The sequence below is a fragment of the Notamacropus eugenii genome, chromosome 4, assembly GCF_028372415.1.
Source record: "Notamacropus eugenii isolate mMacEug1 chromosome 4, mMacEug1.pri_v2, whole genome shotgun sequence".
In the NCBI taxonomy this organism is placed as follows: Eukaryota; Metazoa; Chordata; class Mammalia; order Diprotodontia; family Macropodidae; genus Notamacropus; species Notamacropus eugenii.
In genome coordinates, this window is record NC_092875.1 from 450554005 (window position 1) to 450568299 (window position 14295).

At 37.2% G+C, this 14295-nt stretch overlaps 1 long non-coding RNA gene across 2 annotated transcripts; it reads left to right on the top strand.

The window, feature by feature from the left end:
• The first annotated feature begins 467 nt into the window (after positions 1 to 467).
• Positions 468 to 3586, top strand: LOC140498650 (uncharacterized). Of its 2 annotated transcripts, none has more exons than XR_011965161.1 (3): positions 468 to 589; positions 2347 to 2541; positions 3250 to 3586. It is a non-coding gene; the product is annotated as an uncharacterized lncRNA (long non-coding RNA). The 2 variants fall into 2 exon arrangements; XR_011965162.1 differs by having other exon boundaries at positions 468 to 585.
• Positions 3587 to 14295: the final 10709 nt, after the last annotated feature.

The following is a 14295-nucleotide window of genomic DNA, read 5'->3' on the forward strand; positions in this document are numbered from 1 at the left end:
AAGAAAAGGAACTAAAGTTTATGTGATATACCTTGAAGACTAATGCATAGAATCATTCCATATATAAATAATTTAACAGAGATAAAATGCTTCTACACTCAAATATAATTCAAAAGATAGTGTTCAATTAAAATATTGTATATGCTTAAATACTAGTCATCATTTTTTGATATTAACAAGAGAAAAGTTGAAACAAGAGTGAAAGAAATAGAAGCATCTAGGCACAAATGAGTATCCTTTGACTAACGTAAGACATTTATAATCACTGCTTAACTTAATCTAATCCTGGTATCCATCCAGCTTAATTAAAGCTCATATTGCATCTTTCAGGCATTGAAAACTCCAGGTTGGGTCCTGTGCATAAGTGATCACATTTATCTTGCTTGATTTTTTCTGGCTCAGGAGCTGAAGTCATTAGAACTGGGTAATACTTTGGGTATAGTAACTGCTCTTAGCTAAGACCTGCTTATTTCTCCTTAAATTTGATTTAGGTTAATGAAGTAGGAGTAGCACAAGGAAGAATCCAATTGGCAGCAGTGTGAGGAAGTCCAACATACCATAGATTCCATGAGGCTAAGAGGATGAGTAGGTATACGAAGAGTCTTCCAGTTGATGGAGGTTTGAGATAGTGGGGTCAGCTGGTCCATGGCCAGGCTTAAAAGCCATTGAAGCTGTACAGCTTTTATTTAGACAAATTGAACTCATGTCCTTTGTCTATGTTGACCCTTGTCTATTTTTTGGTGAGAAAATCTTGTAATCTGAAGCTTGTACCTTTTCTGCTACCATCCATCTTTTCTGACTTTCTGACTTAAAAATTTTTATCTTCTTTCCTTCTATGACACTTTGTTTAATAATTTCCAGTTATTCCTGACTCTTTGTGAGGTGTTTTCTTAGCAAAGAAGCAGGAGTGGTTTGATGTTTCCTTCTCCAGCTCATTTTACATATGAGGAAACTAAGGCAAAAAGGGTTAAGTGACTTGACCAGGGTCATGCAACTAGTGTCTGAGGTCAGATTTGAACTCAGGAAGATGAATCTTCCTGACTCCAGACCTGGCACTCTATACACTATGCCAGTGAGTTGCCCCACTTCCTCTCACCTTTGTTTTGACTGCCACATAAAAATTGTTTAGCTTTGAATTTATACATTTCACATTAAAAAGTAGCAGTTGGCACAATGGCAGAACTTATCTGGGCACTATGGAAAGAAGGGTGGACTTGGAACCTGAAAGACCTGGTTTGAATTCCAACACTGGTATATAATGGTTCTGTGAAGCTGGTTAAATCCCTTAACCTCTTAATAGTCTAAGCAAATTCTTCAAGATTTTAAATTACAGAGGAGAAGGAGGATAATGATGATGATACTAAGCATTTATGTGTTAGACTTATATAGGCTTATATATTAGTATATGTTTTTACTTTAAGGTTTGAAAAGTACTTTACAAATACTATCTCATTGTATTCTCACAACAATCCTGGGAGGAAGATTCTATTATTATCCACATTTTGCAGATGAGATAACCAAGACAAACAGACATTCACTGACTTGCCAAGGGCTATACAACTAGTGGGTAGAACTCAATAGTGAAGATAATATGATGTCTTGAATTTGGGTTTGAAAAATCAACTCTATAAGTAAAAGCAGGTGAGTTGTGGCTAGACCGGAGTCCATTTGAAAAGTATGGGGAGATAAGTTAGTGGATTGTAAAGTAACCATTTGACACAAGTCAAAAAAGCTGATATGACTTGACCCAAGTCATAGAGGTTTATGTTATCTGTGCTGTTCTCTGCTCTGGTCAGAACACAATGGGAATATAGTGCTCAGTTCTAGATATCATATTTTAAGAAATAGGTTGATAAATCTGAACACATCCAAAGGAAGGTGATCAGCTCAGGGTGGGAGGGGACAGGAAACCATCCTGGACAAGGATAGCTTGAAAGGGCTGGGAATACTTAGAGTGCAGAAGTTAGGGCAGGTATGATACCTGTCTTCAAGTTATCAAAAGGTTGACAAGTGAGTGTCAAAGTAGGATTAGATTCAAGATCAATTCCTTAGGCTCACTTGTCCTATTCAGAGGGTAACACTTTGTAGCAATGAAGACAGGGAGATTTTAGGGCTATGTAGGGAAAAGTTTCATATTAATTAGAGTTGTCCAAAAATTGAAAGGGTCACACTGGTAGGTCAGAATTTTCTAAGCTGTAGGGCATGAAACTCGTGTGTGTGTGTGTGTGTGTGTGTGTGTGTGTGTATGTGTGTGTGTGTGTGTTGGATGGAGGCTCAAAATAATGGCCAAAATTGTTGGATGTCATTGAGTAAATAGCCTCATGCATACATCTTTTTTTTTTCCAGGGATAATAAAATTCAAACCAAAATCAACATAAGAAACCAACACAGTGAATTAGCTCCAACTGACAGTGAATGTAGCACAGAGATGATCTAAATGATACATGTAATGGAGGTCAAATTTAAGTTAATGCATCTGGAATCTTGACATGGGTATGATCTACTACCATCACCGTCAGTTAGCTTAGCATCATGACACAGGTAAATTGTGCCATTGTACCAATTGCTTTTGAATGTAAAGTATGTCAACTTGAAGTTAAACAATTTTTGTGTGGGAGTCAAAAGCACCAAAATACATATTTTGTTGTTGTTACTTTTCTACATGATTCATTTTCATAAGTACTAAATGTAAGCTGGTTTCTGAAACATTGCAATTTAAAAAAAATGGAAGTAAACCAAGAATTGTTATAGATAATCATTTAAAATTTAAGAAATTTAAATTTAATTGTCTTAAATTTTTATTAGCTCTATTTTATAATGTAACAATATCTCTTTGTGATACTTAAAATATATAACCAGTTGAATTACATAACCAGTTACTCCAGAAACTCTACTGAAGTAACTGAAACCAGTAAAAGCCAGGGCGAGAGATAATTTAATACATATGCATATATACTATTTTTAAAAATTTATTTTTATTTGTAGTATGTAAGATTATATGTATATATAGAATAAGTGTACATATACTTATGACATATATAGCATATATAAAATAGTAAAAATTTATAACATAAATTTATATTTTATTTATACATACACACATATATACATACATATATGCTTAAAAAGGCTAAAAGTCCAAGATAAAAAAATTGAATTATTTGTATTTATCATTAGAACTCAGAAATATTGTTATTGGTGTATAGTATGCATTACTGTATTTGATTTATATGATTGCTTTGGCTACAGATCGCATGGAACCTCAGAAATTGAGACACCTTGAAAGTGTACATGGAGAATACATTGGCAAGACAAGGACATTTTTCCAGAGATACTTTTAATAAACAAAAATACTTTCAAAAAAGCCGTGTCTGTGATATCGAAAGGTTCGCTTGCATCACGTAAAGATTTTTTGTTTGTTTACAAAGTTTCTGAGTGTAAAGAGCCTCGTTCTAAAGGTGTAACCTGCTATGGCTATAGATGTGGTAGAAATGATTGGTGAATCACATGAACAGCACCTTCCAATGGCTCCACTTGTGGATAATATTGTGGGAAGGAGACTTACCCATGTCTGAAAACTTTTGTGATCCATTAATTAACAAACTAAAATCTTTCTATTTTGCACTACAAGTAGATGAAACAAGTGTAGTTAAAATATTCATTTTATTACATACGTAATTAAAATATTTTGTTGAAACTAATGTTTGGAAAGACTTGGATCTTTGCAACTCTTGATGCTCATGCTACATCGAGATAATTTCAATATAAGTGACCAATTAAAAATGAAATAATATAATGAAAGAGGATTCTACTCTAGTTTTTCCTGATGGAGCTTTATGGAGCTACAGACACTAATGAAAATAGGTGTCTCCTCATGGAATTTGGAGACATTGAATGTTTCTAAGACAATCACTTGCACTAAGAAATGTGAGTGAGTAGCTAGCTATGTACAGTTTTTCAAACTGTTATAAGAATAATCAACTTTATAAAAAAACCAGACCATTAAAAGAAAGTCTTTTTGCAAAACTGTGTGATGATATGGTGGCAGAGAATTGGCACTCCTATAGTATTTTAAAATATGCTGGTTTGAATTTCAAAGGTTATTTGAGCTAAAAGAAGAAGTGGTTACTTTCTTAGTGATAGTCAAGATGGAACAAAGTCATTTTAAAACTAAAATTTCTCTCTGATATTTGCATGTTTGGGGAACATTTTTTGAAAAACAGGAATCTAAATAAATCAATGCAGGATTCTTAAATTCACACTTAGGTACATGTGGCTAAAATGACTAAATTTTAAAATATAAATGGTAAGGAAACCATTTGAAATGGATAAATGTGACATATTTGGTCTTACTCCATTTGAACAAGAATACTTAATATGCTGAAACGAGGGTTCAAAACTAAAAATTTTATTATGTTTTGACTATAGGTGAATAGACAATTCTCTGATACATTAAAAAAATAAAATGCTACTTATATTTGAATCATTTATTTGTGTGAAATGGTGTTTTCTGCTATACCTCTTATGGAGAAGAAAATGTCAATCTTGATTAGTGATTGAAAAAGAATTACTAGCAGCAATCACCAGTGTCACCACATTTCAAGAAACTTTGTATTGGACACCAAGCCCACCATATTACAAATATTACTGTCACATGGTGTCTGTGACAGTTGGATGTATAAAGAGAAAAGTGAACTACTTTCCTGTTGGTTGCCCCCACCTTTGTAATGTGAATGTCTCCAGTATTTTCCAGCCACTCCCCTTTCTCTTCCTACTAGGCAGGACCCACCATCTAATTGCCATGTTCAGCTGCACCCGTATGATTCAGACATAATGTCTGTTCTCTCTGTCTGTCTGTCTGTCTCTGTCTCTTTCTCGTTGATACCTTTACGATCCCATCCTGTTCTAAATTCTATTATCCTATGAACTACCTCATTTGGCAAATGAAGGAAATGAGATCAAGAGATGGTAGCTTTCCTGAGGTCACATAATATTAAATGATGAAGCCTAGATTCACATCCAGGTTTTCAGCCGCCAGATTCAGTGTTTTTCCTGAATAGATGATATCTGAGCTTCTTTCTAATTCTGAAATGTGCTTCTTTGCATCATGCCCAACCAGCCTGTTGTTTTTATGCTGACTTACACGACTGTTATCCTTTAAGAGTTTTGACTGCTCTTTGTTCGTTGTGATTTTTTTTCTGTTTTAAAATTTAAAAACATACTTTGAACAGCCCAATTGTTTTCTCACAATAACAACTCATTTTAAGGTTTAGAAAGCATTTTGCTTACAAGATAGTGTATACGTATCATTTTCACTTTCTACAGAGAAGGAAATTGAGTCAAGTGACTTGCCCATTGTCACTCAATTAGTGGTAGAGCTGGAATTCAAATGCAGGCTGGCTGACTCCAGGTTCTTGCCCTTAGCACTATAACACACTCTTTATCTATCTTTAATCAGGACAGAGGGATGGGGTGGGGAGGAGAAGTGGAGGGTGGTTCAGAATTTTAGTACTTCAAAGTGGTGCAGTTGATAGCACACAGAACCTGGAGGGAGAAAGACCTAAGTTCATATTCAGCCTTAGACACTGTCTGTATGACCCTGGGTAAATCATTTAACCTCTGTCTCCCTCAGTTTGCTCATCTGTAAAATGGCAACGATAATAGTATCTTCCTCCCAGGGTTGTTGTGAGGATCAATTGAGATGACATTGGTAAAGTGCTTTGTAAACAGCACGATATAAACGCTAGCTAGTTATCGTTAGTATCTGGAAATTTGTTAGCCTGGGGACCCTCTCCACTGATGCAGATCATACTTTTATGTGACTCAACTTTCTTAAGGAATTTCTGGGTAGGAAAAGTTTGCCAGCCTGCAGCCAATCTGGTAAGGAACCTTCTGAATGTATTTAGGCTCATCCTCAGATAACAGTCATAAAACTTACCATGAAACTTTGACTTGGATTCCTTCTATCTGTGTAGAAGCCTGATGAGCTTGAACTCTGCTACCAATGCCTCTGTGACCTTTTAAGTTCCCTTCTGTGCCTAAAAGAGGCATTGGAATAGGACTTTCAGAAGGCTGTATCATGGGATGGCAGAAACAAATACCACAATTCCAAAAACACTTTGGAATCACTAATCTTTGTATGGAAGAATAAACCTGGTTGCTCCATGCCCTTCACAAGAGGTGGGGAACCTGCAGCCTCAAAGTCACCTGCAGCCCTCTAGGTCCTCAAGTGTGGCCCTCTGACTGAATCCAAACTTCACAGAACAAATCCCCTTAATAAAAGGATTTGTTCTGTAAAACTTGGACTCAATGAAGAGGCCACACCCAAGGACCTAGAAGGCTACATGTTGCCTTGAGACTGCAGGTCCCCCACCTCTGCCCTTGACCTAAGGATGGGCATGGAGCAAAATTGCCTGCTCGTTTGTCATTGCTGTCAGCCTCATGGCTCCTTCTTTCTCAGATGGGCATGTAGCACTTATATTTTTCCTTCCCATACATACCTGGTTATCAGGAATAGTAAAACGTTCAAAGATTCTGACACATACTTTTAAAATTTATAGCACATGTCTACTCATTCCCCCTGAAATACATTGACTCTGGGTACTAGGAAGAGGAGAAAACTTGCAATGGCAATTATACAAGGCAAGATCTGTAAAGAAACTTTACTATAAAGACAAGTGTTTGCATTTGCCAGTGATTGATAAAAGAATGTTATCTCTGCTACATAGAGTAAGGTAGAATGGGCTCCTGTCTAGGTTCTGCCTACATGGCCATTGGAGGGACCAATTTAGGTGGAGGGTGATTGCTGTCAATTGACTGGGAATTGAGCATTTGCCATCCCTTATAATCTCCTCCTTGTGTCATTTGCTTTTGAAGGGACTAATAGTAGGCTGGGGCCACCTTTACCTTTGGGGAAGCTTGAGAGATTTTGTTCCAGAACCAGACACAAGTTTATCTGAAGAAGCCCTTTAAGACTCTGGGTATGGAACGTGAAACTATTCTTTTGCTCAAGTTTTACTGCCTTTGGAAGAGACTCCCGAAGACTCCACATTTCCTGTATTTGGTGGATAAAATGTCTAATTTTGGACTCTGCAGGTGTGTGTTTTGAAAACAAAAAGAAAAGTTCTTTTAATCAGCTCCCAAAGCAACCAAGAGCTGAATCCCAGGGCTGGAAGAGACAGAAAGACAGTTTTCATCCCTAAAAGGGTTTCACTGTTTTCACAGGGGTTGGGTCTGGGGTACAAAAGACTATATAGTCTATATTTACATTACCTGGCACCTAATGTTTTTGCCTTGTTTTATCTTTTAGTGTATCAGATTAAATGGCTCTCATAATACATCCTATGTGATACATCCCATGTTATAGAGGCAAAGCAGTAAGCACAAAGCACAGGAGACAAGAAGAGGAGCTGCTCCCGGAAGGCAAGGACTGTCTTTTGCCTCTTTTTGTACCCCTAGCATTTAGCACAGTTCCAGGCACGTATTAGGCACTTAATAAATGTTTATTGATTGATTATGGTATGGGGCCTGAGTCAAGAATCTGATTGCATAAATTCACACCAAACTGAAGGAGCAGATGTTGTTACCCACAAAGGAATTGGGACTAAGGGAAAGGAGGCATTCAGCTCTCTGAGAGTGAGGGAGAGTGTGGCCGACCCAAGTGTTGGGTAGTGCTTACGACAGGGAGAGATGAGCATTTGTTTTACAGTATTGAGTCTGTCTTCTTGTTTCTAGTTTGGCACATAGTTACAGTGTCCTCTGGAGATGACATTAAGGTTAGTCATTTACATGGAATAATGCCCTTCCTTTACATTATTTTCCTATATGAAACTGCAGGGTCAAAGGGTGATTCCATCAAGGTCACTCCCTTCTTGCTATTTGAAAAAAATCAGCATCACACCATATCAAAATGAGTTTTCAATTCTCCTTGGGAAAGAAAGAGGCATTAGCAGCTGGATCAATTTTAGTCTCTCTCCCACATCTATCTCCACCCAAATAGTTCACTCTCTTTATAGTAGAGTGAAATTCTGAGGCAGCTGCAAGGACAAGCACAGGAGACTTGCAGGCCCAGGTTGTTTGGTGAGGAAGGTATATCTTGGGTTCAGTGTTTGGCCTCAGGCCAAAGGCTGCAACTAACAGGAAAGTGTCAGCATCTCAATATAATTGCATGTCCTGGAGTCTATTACTGCGCTAATAAAAATGCTTTTCTATAAATCTCAGAAAGGAAGGGAAAAACACCAGGAAGAAAGGAATTGCTTGAAATATTTTATTATATTTAATAAAATTCTCATTTTTAGAAAGAGCAGCTTTCTCTAAATAAATGTACTTTAATTTTATTTTCTGATTAATTTGATTTGAGAGAAGTGCAATTAATACTTTCAATGTGCTTCTTAAATGAAGAGTAAAAGCCAAAGTTATTGTTTTAGGTTAATGTTTTCTGAAGGCAAGGGAGGAAGCAGGAAGAAGGACTGGAAGTCTTGAATTTTGCTATTAATTATGTCACTTACGTATTAAGTGACCTTGGGCAAATGATTTAACCTCATATATATATATAATATACATATATATTTAAAATGATGCTTCATACTTGCAAAAATCTTTGAAATAACAAAAATGTCAATGGTATTTAAATGTATATTATCTATGGCAGCTTTATAATAAAAAGCTTTTACAATCACTGACAACCTCCATTAATCAAATATCATACTCATGGAATAACGATTTTCTTTATAAAAATAATTTCTCATATCGATAATGAAGGGATGAAATGGGGAGGGGAGTTGTAGTGGTAGGAGACATCTAAGTACAGAAGACAAAAATCAGGCATGATTTATTCAACCAATACATATTGCTTCTTCATAATAAGCGTTTACTTATTGCCCTCTCTCCAAGGTCTCTTCCAACTGAAATCCTGTATTCCTAGCAATCCCAGATACACTATGCCCCCCCCCCAGTTGTCATCTTATGTCTATTTCAATACCTCCAGCCTCACTCCCTACTGCAGCGCTTTCCAGACTTTATATAAGATGCCTCCCTGTTATAGAAGCAAAATCCTTCCCACATTTTTCACAAAACAATCTACACAAATAATTTTCTTAGTTTGTCTTCAATTCAAGTAAAAATAAGAATATACTGCAGTTTTACAACAACACAAAACAAATCTTAAATGAATAATAAAATGCTGTGACATACTTAGCTATTTCTTCGTGGAGTACTTTACAAGTCACAAGTTTATAACTTATGTAAGTAGAAGCTATAATGGTAGTGTAGTGGGACATTTGGAGACCAATTTCTGTGGGCAGAAGTAAGGTCTTTAGCACCTGCCTCTGTGAACTTCTGGAAGTGGTGAAATAAAACTTTACATTTTTTCTATTCAATTTCATCTTATTACATTTTGTCCCATCATTCTATCTCCTTTGGATACTGATTTTGCTATTCGATTATGTTATTTATCATTGTTATCTATTACATTCCTGTCCTGCTAGCTATCCTTTCCCTCTTCACGTCGTTTGAAGACTTGATAAGCATGTCATCGATGGCTTCATCCAAACCACTGACACAAAATTTTAAGACACAGGAAAGTGGAGATGGTCCTAGATTCTGAAAATCCCATTTACTTAGCTCTTCCCTAATTCTGTAGATAACCAATTCCCACTCTTTCCTCTCTTGACCGCTATGATGTAAAGTTGTCATTTCCTGAGGCAAAAGCTCTCTTTCCCTATTGTTACTCCTTACTCACTCATTCTCATCTACTTCAATATGACACTTTCCCTTTCCCCCTCCTACTGTCTCCTCTAAAATATCTACTGTTAATTAACTTCTCTTCCTGGAAACCAGGTCCCCTCTGGGAGATACTCTTTCCTTGGCCCATCCCTTCTGTATTGGGTTTCTTCCCTTATACCTTACCCCTCAACACCTAGGTCAGGTAGAATGAGTACACCTTGGTTCTAACTACCACTTCCAGAGTATCCATTTCCACCATTACTCTACAAACTCCTTAAAGTTCATTCCGTCTATCCATAGCATCCAGTGACATTTCTTGTTATTATTTATTAGTCTCCAGATCATTCTTCCTCTTTTCTCAAAGAGGTCAGTATTTGGCTTTGAGCCTTCCTCTACAACCCTATCCCTATCTTTCAAATGAGGGACTAAAGTGTGTGTTCATATCTCTTAGAAAACCTTGGCCAGTGAGTTTATCAGCTTCCTCAGCTCCAAATATCTACACCTTCATACCATAGTTATTCAGAGATAGTCATGCCTTAGTCCTCCTGCAGTCTATAACCATTCTACCCAGGGATGTGCTGGTAAATGCTTGACAATCACTGTCTGAAAAAAAATGTGTTCATGACACTTTTTTCAGTTTAGTATATATTATTAACATTTTATCTGTCACTTTCTTAAGCCTACCAAGGGTGGGGAACCTGCAGCCTTGAGGCCACATTTGGCCCTCTAGGTCCTCAAGTGCAGCCCTTTGACCAAATCCAAACTTCACAGAACAAATTCCCTTAATTAAAAGATTGTCTGGCTTAGACAATCAACCAAAAATAAATGAAGTCCTAATGTGTGAAATCTGAAGATTTCCTTTTATAGCCCAAGGGTAGTAAGCATCCTCACAAGTATGAGTACAAGTTGGGGGAGATGCTTAGAGAGTGTGGTATATACACAACCATCTTGGTCCTACATCTGTCAGGGTATCTATATCCACTCTGTAGATTCACAGCTATGGCACCTTCCCTGTCACTTTGCAGATGGACATTATCTCTATCCCATTAACTCTTTTGAAGAGGGATCCTGGATATGAAAAGGGAGAGCTCCTTACACAGCTCAGGAATGTAAGTGACAACAAAAGAAAAAGATGCTAATGAATATGTGATAGGCAAGTACCTACATATCTTTGCATCTGTGCATATGGGATTTCTAATACAAACATATTTATTTTGAAATCTTCTTATGCAAGGGGTATATTATTCTGTTTATATCACCTATATCTTACAATATGGTGCTTGATACAGAGTTATAGTTTACAAAATAATTGATATTCCCTGCAGAATTCTTCTATCTGCCTTTTTAATACAGAGTGTAGTTTTTGGGAAAGCAGGTTTAGCAACTACAAAGAATTGCATGCACTTTTTTTATGTCTAAAAGGAAATGAAGAAGAGGGGAAACTTGAGCAAAGCCCTGGGGACTATGGAGCAGAATTACAATATTTCTTTTCCCATTTTGGGCTTCCCAAGTGGAGATGACATTGTTGGTTACAGGATGTGAATACCTCTCCAAGGGTCTTGATTAAGCATTTCATTCAGCTTCTTACATGAAGGAAGGGTTTTTATTCCTGAAAACCAAACAAACCACCTTCCTTCTGACAGTACCCAAGAGGAGATGTTTGGGAGTTTCCAGGTTGAAGGGCAATTACCATAATACTCTCTGAAGCACAGTGGATAGAATGTTGGACCTGGAGTTAAATTAAAATCTGGCCTCAGACACTAGTTGTGTGACCTAGGACAAGTTACTTAATTTCTGTTTTGTCTAAGACTCCTCAACTGCAAAATGGGAATCATGAAAGCACCTACTTCACAGTGTTGTTGTGAGGATCCAGTGAGATAGTATTTGTACAGTTATCCCTTCCACATTGTGGGGATTAGGGATGCAGCACCCCTACAATCTGGAAAGTCCATGTAAAATTTTTTGGTCTCCCCTTCATAGTAGAAAAGTCTGAATTTTTCCTTTTTCATTTATGGGATATTTATAGTTCTTTATTGTAAAATGTGAGTTAAGTATTTGGTCATAGATTCTGTGTTATCTGCTGTTGTCTGAGAATTCAGCAAAATTCCCATTTAATTTCTTATGCTGACCTGCAATTATATTCAAACTATGATGGGGAAAGTTGCATAGTGGAAGGGATAACTATAAAGTGCTTAACACAGTGCCTAACTTTACTACATAAATATTTATTTCCTCTCTTCTCTGCTCCTCCTTCCCCCTTGGAGTAAATAGAACTCACTTGCAGTTACAGATACTTAATTTCAGGTATGCTTTTAGGTGTATCATGGCTTGGGTCAGAAAAGTCATAACTGTATTCATCAAATACCCTCCCAACAACATTGGTTCTGAGCCAACTTATTTACATTCATTACCTCCATGTCCTTTTCTTTCACTTACTTCTCAGCTACTTGCAATGTAGCTTCCAATTCTACCACTCAATTTTTCAAAAAGGACAACTGTGCTCTTTTGGGTTACTCACGAGGACACAAATGATGTTAGCAGAAAGGACTCAGGACAGAAGTGCTACTACCAGAAGGAACCTAGAGATATTTGTCAGGGATGGCCAAATCTTGGGCAAGGGACTAGAGACCATGGGGCACATATTGCTTTTTCTATACTGCTGCCTATGTAGAATAAAGGATGCAAAAGAGAAAGATTGATTTGGAAAGTGAATGGTTGGCTAAAGAGGTAGTGCCCAAAAATGGAATTTGAATTTCTAGGCAATATGGTAAAATGTAGGGATTTGGCCAGGGACAGAGGGCATAAAAACAAAGAGTAAGAAAGTATTGGTTGAGGTCTTGAAAATCTAATCAAAAGAGCTTTAAAATAAAAAAGGTTAGAGAAAAAGTAGCTATGGTGAAGAAAGAATAAAATACTCTTCCTATTCAATGTCACTTCCAACTCATCCAATAGCTTGTCAAAGACATCTAAAATGATCAAAGTCTTTTCATATTAATTGTAATCTGAGTGGTTTATTCAGTTGATTTGATTCAACAGAGTTGCATTCAAACCTGGTTAGGGAACAGGGGGTAGCATTTTGTCAGTTACTTTAGATGAGAGGGGATTTAATTTGATTGATTTACTTAGTCAATTCATACCTTCACAAATGTATTGCATACTTTAGTTTTTAAAATATGAGGAAAAGTGGTATATATGACAGTAAATTGGATTTGGACTTAATACCTGGTTGTACTCAAAGAGAGGTCGTAAGGGGTTGATGTCAATATGCCAGCAGGTATCCAGGTACATACCCCAGGGATCTGTGCTTGGACCACTATTCTTTAACATTTTTATCAATTGCTTTGTTTAGGACATAGATAGTATGCTTACCAGGTTTGCAGATGATACAAGGCTGAGATGTATAGCTAGCACCCTGGACGACAGAGCCAGGCTACAATATAATTTCACCTGGCTAAAACATTGATTCAAACTGGATAAGATTAAATTCAGTAGGTATAAATGTAAAGTGTTACAAGGGTTCAAAGAATCACCTCATTAGAATAAGATGAAGAAGCCATGGCTAGACACGACTTTGTTTGTTTGGAAAACATCTATAGATTTTAATGAACTGCAAACAATACAAATCAGTAGTTTGATATGGCATTAAAAAACCCCAAAACCCCAAAAACCCCTACCTAATGGTGTGTCTCTTACATCTATTGCCTTCTTGCCACTCATACAACTTCTTCCCTAGTTCAGACCCTTCTAATCCCTCACCTGGAGAATAGTTATAGTCACTTAATTGTCAGTTAATCGGGAAGCATTTATTAAGCCCTTATTATGTGCCAGGAGATATACAAAAAAGGTAAAAAATCAAGGCCCCTGCCCTCAGAGAACTCACATTCTAATGGAGAAGTTCATTCTAATGGCTTCTGGCTGCTAGTCATTCCCTTCTCTAATTTATCCTCCACAAAGCTGCAAAATCAATATTTATAAAACATGGGCCTAATTGCAGTATTCCTTTACTGGAAGACCTTGAGTGGCTCTCTATTGCCTGTTGGATAAATGCAAACCCTTTAGGGTGGCATTAAAAACCCTCCACAATTTGGTTCCTACCTACCTTTCCACACATTTTATATTATCTCCCTTCATATTCTCTGTTCCAACCAAACTGGATGACTAGCTGTTTCCTGAGCTTATGTAGCACCAGTGTGATATTCACAGTGCCTATGACAATAGTGAATATGCTGATGCAATTCTGAATCGCGAAATACAACAGACTCTCTACATGGAAGACAGAACCAAAACATTCGTTCAGATACCAGAAAGCCAAATCCATCAAAGAAACAAAGAAATCTATACACAATAGCAATGCGGGGGTGCTACTATCCCCACTCCTTCCCTCTGTTAGGCTTCTCACAAACCAGCTCCCTTAAACAAATCACACACAAGCTCTTTCACTCACCCTAGTCAGCTGCCTTTCCCAGCTCTGATTGCTCTCTAACTTCCACTAAGCTCTGCTCTAGCTCTGCCTCTTCCTGTTCCACCCTTCCTGCTTCACCTCTTTCTGTTCCATGTGACTTAGAGTCAGGT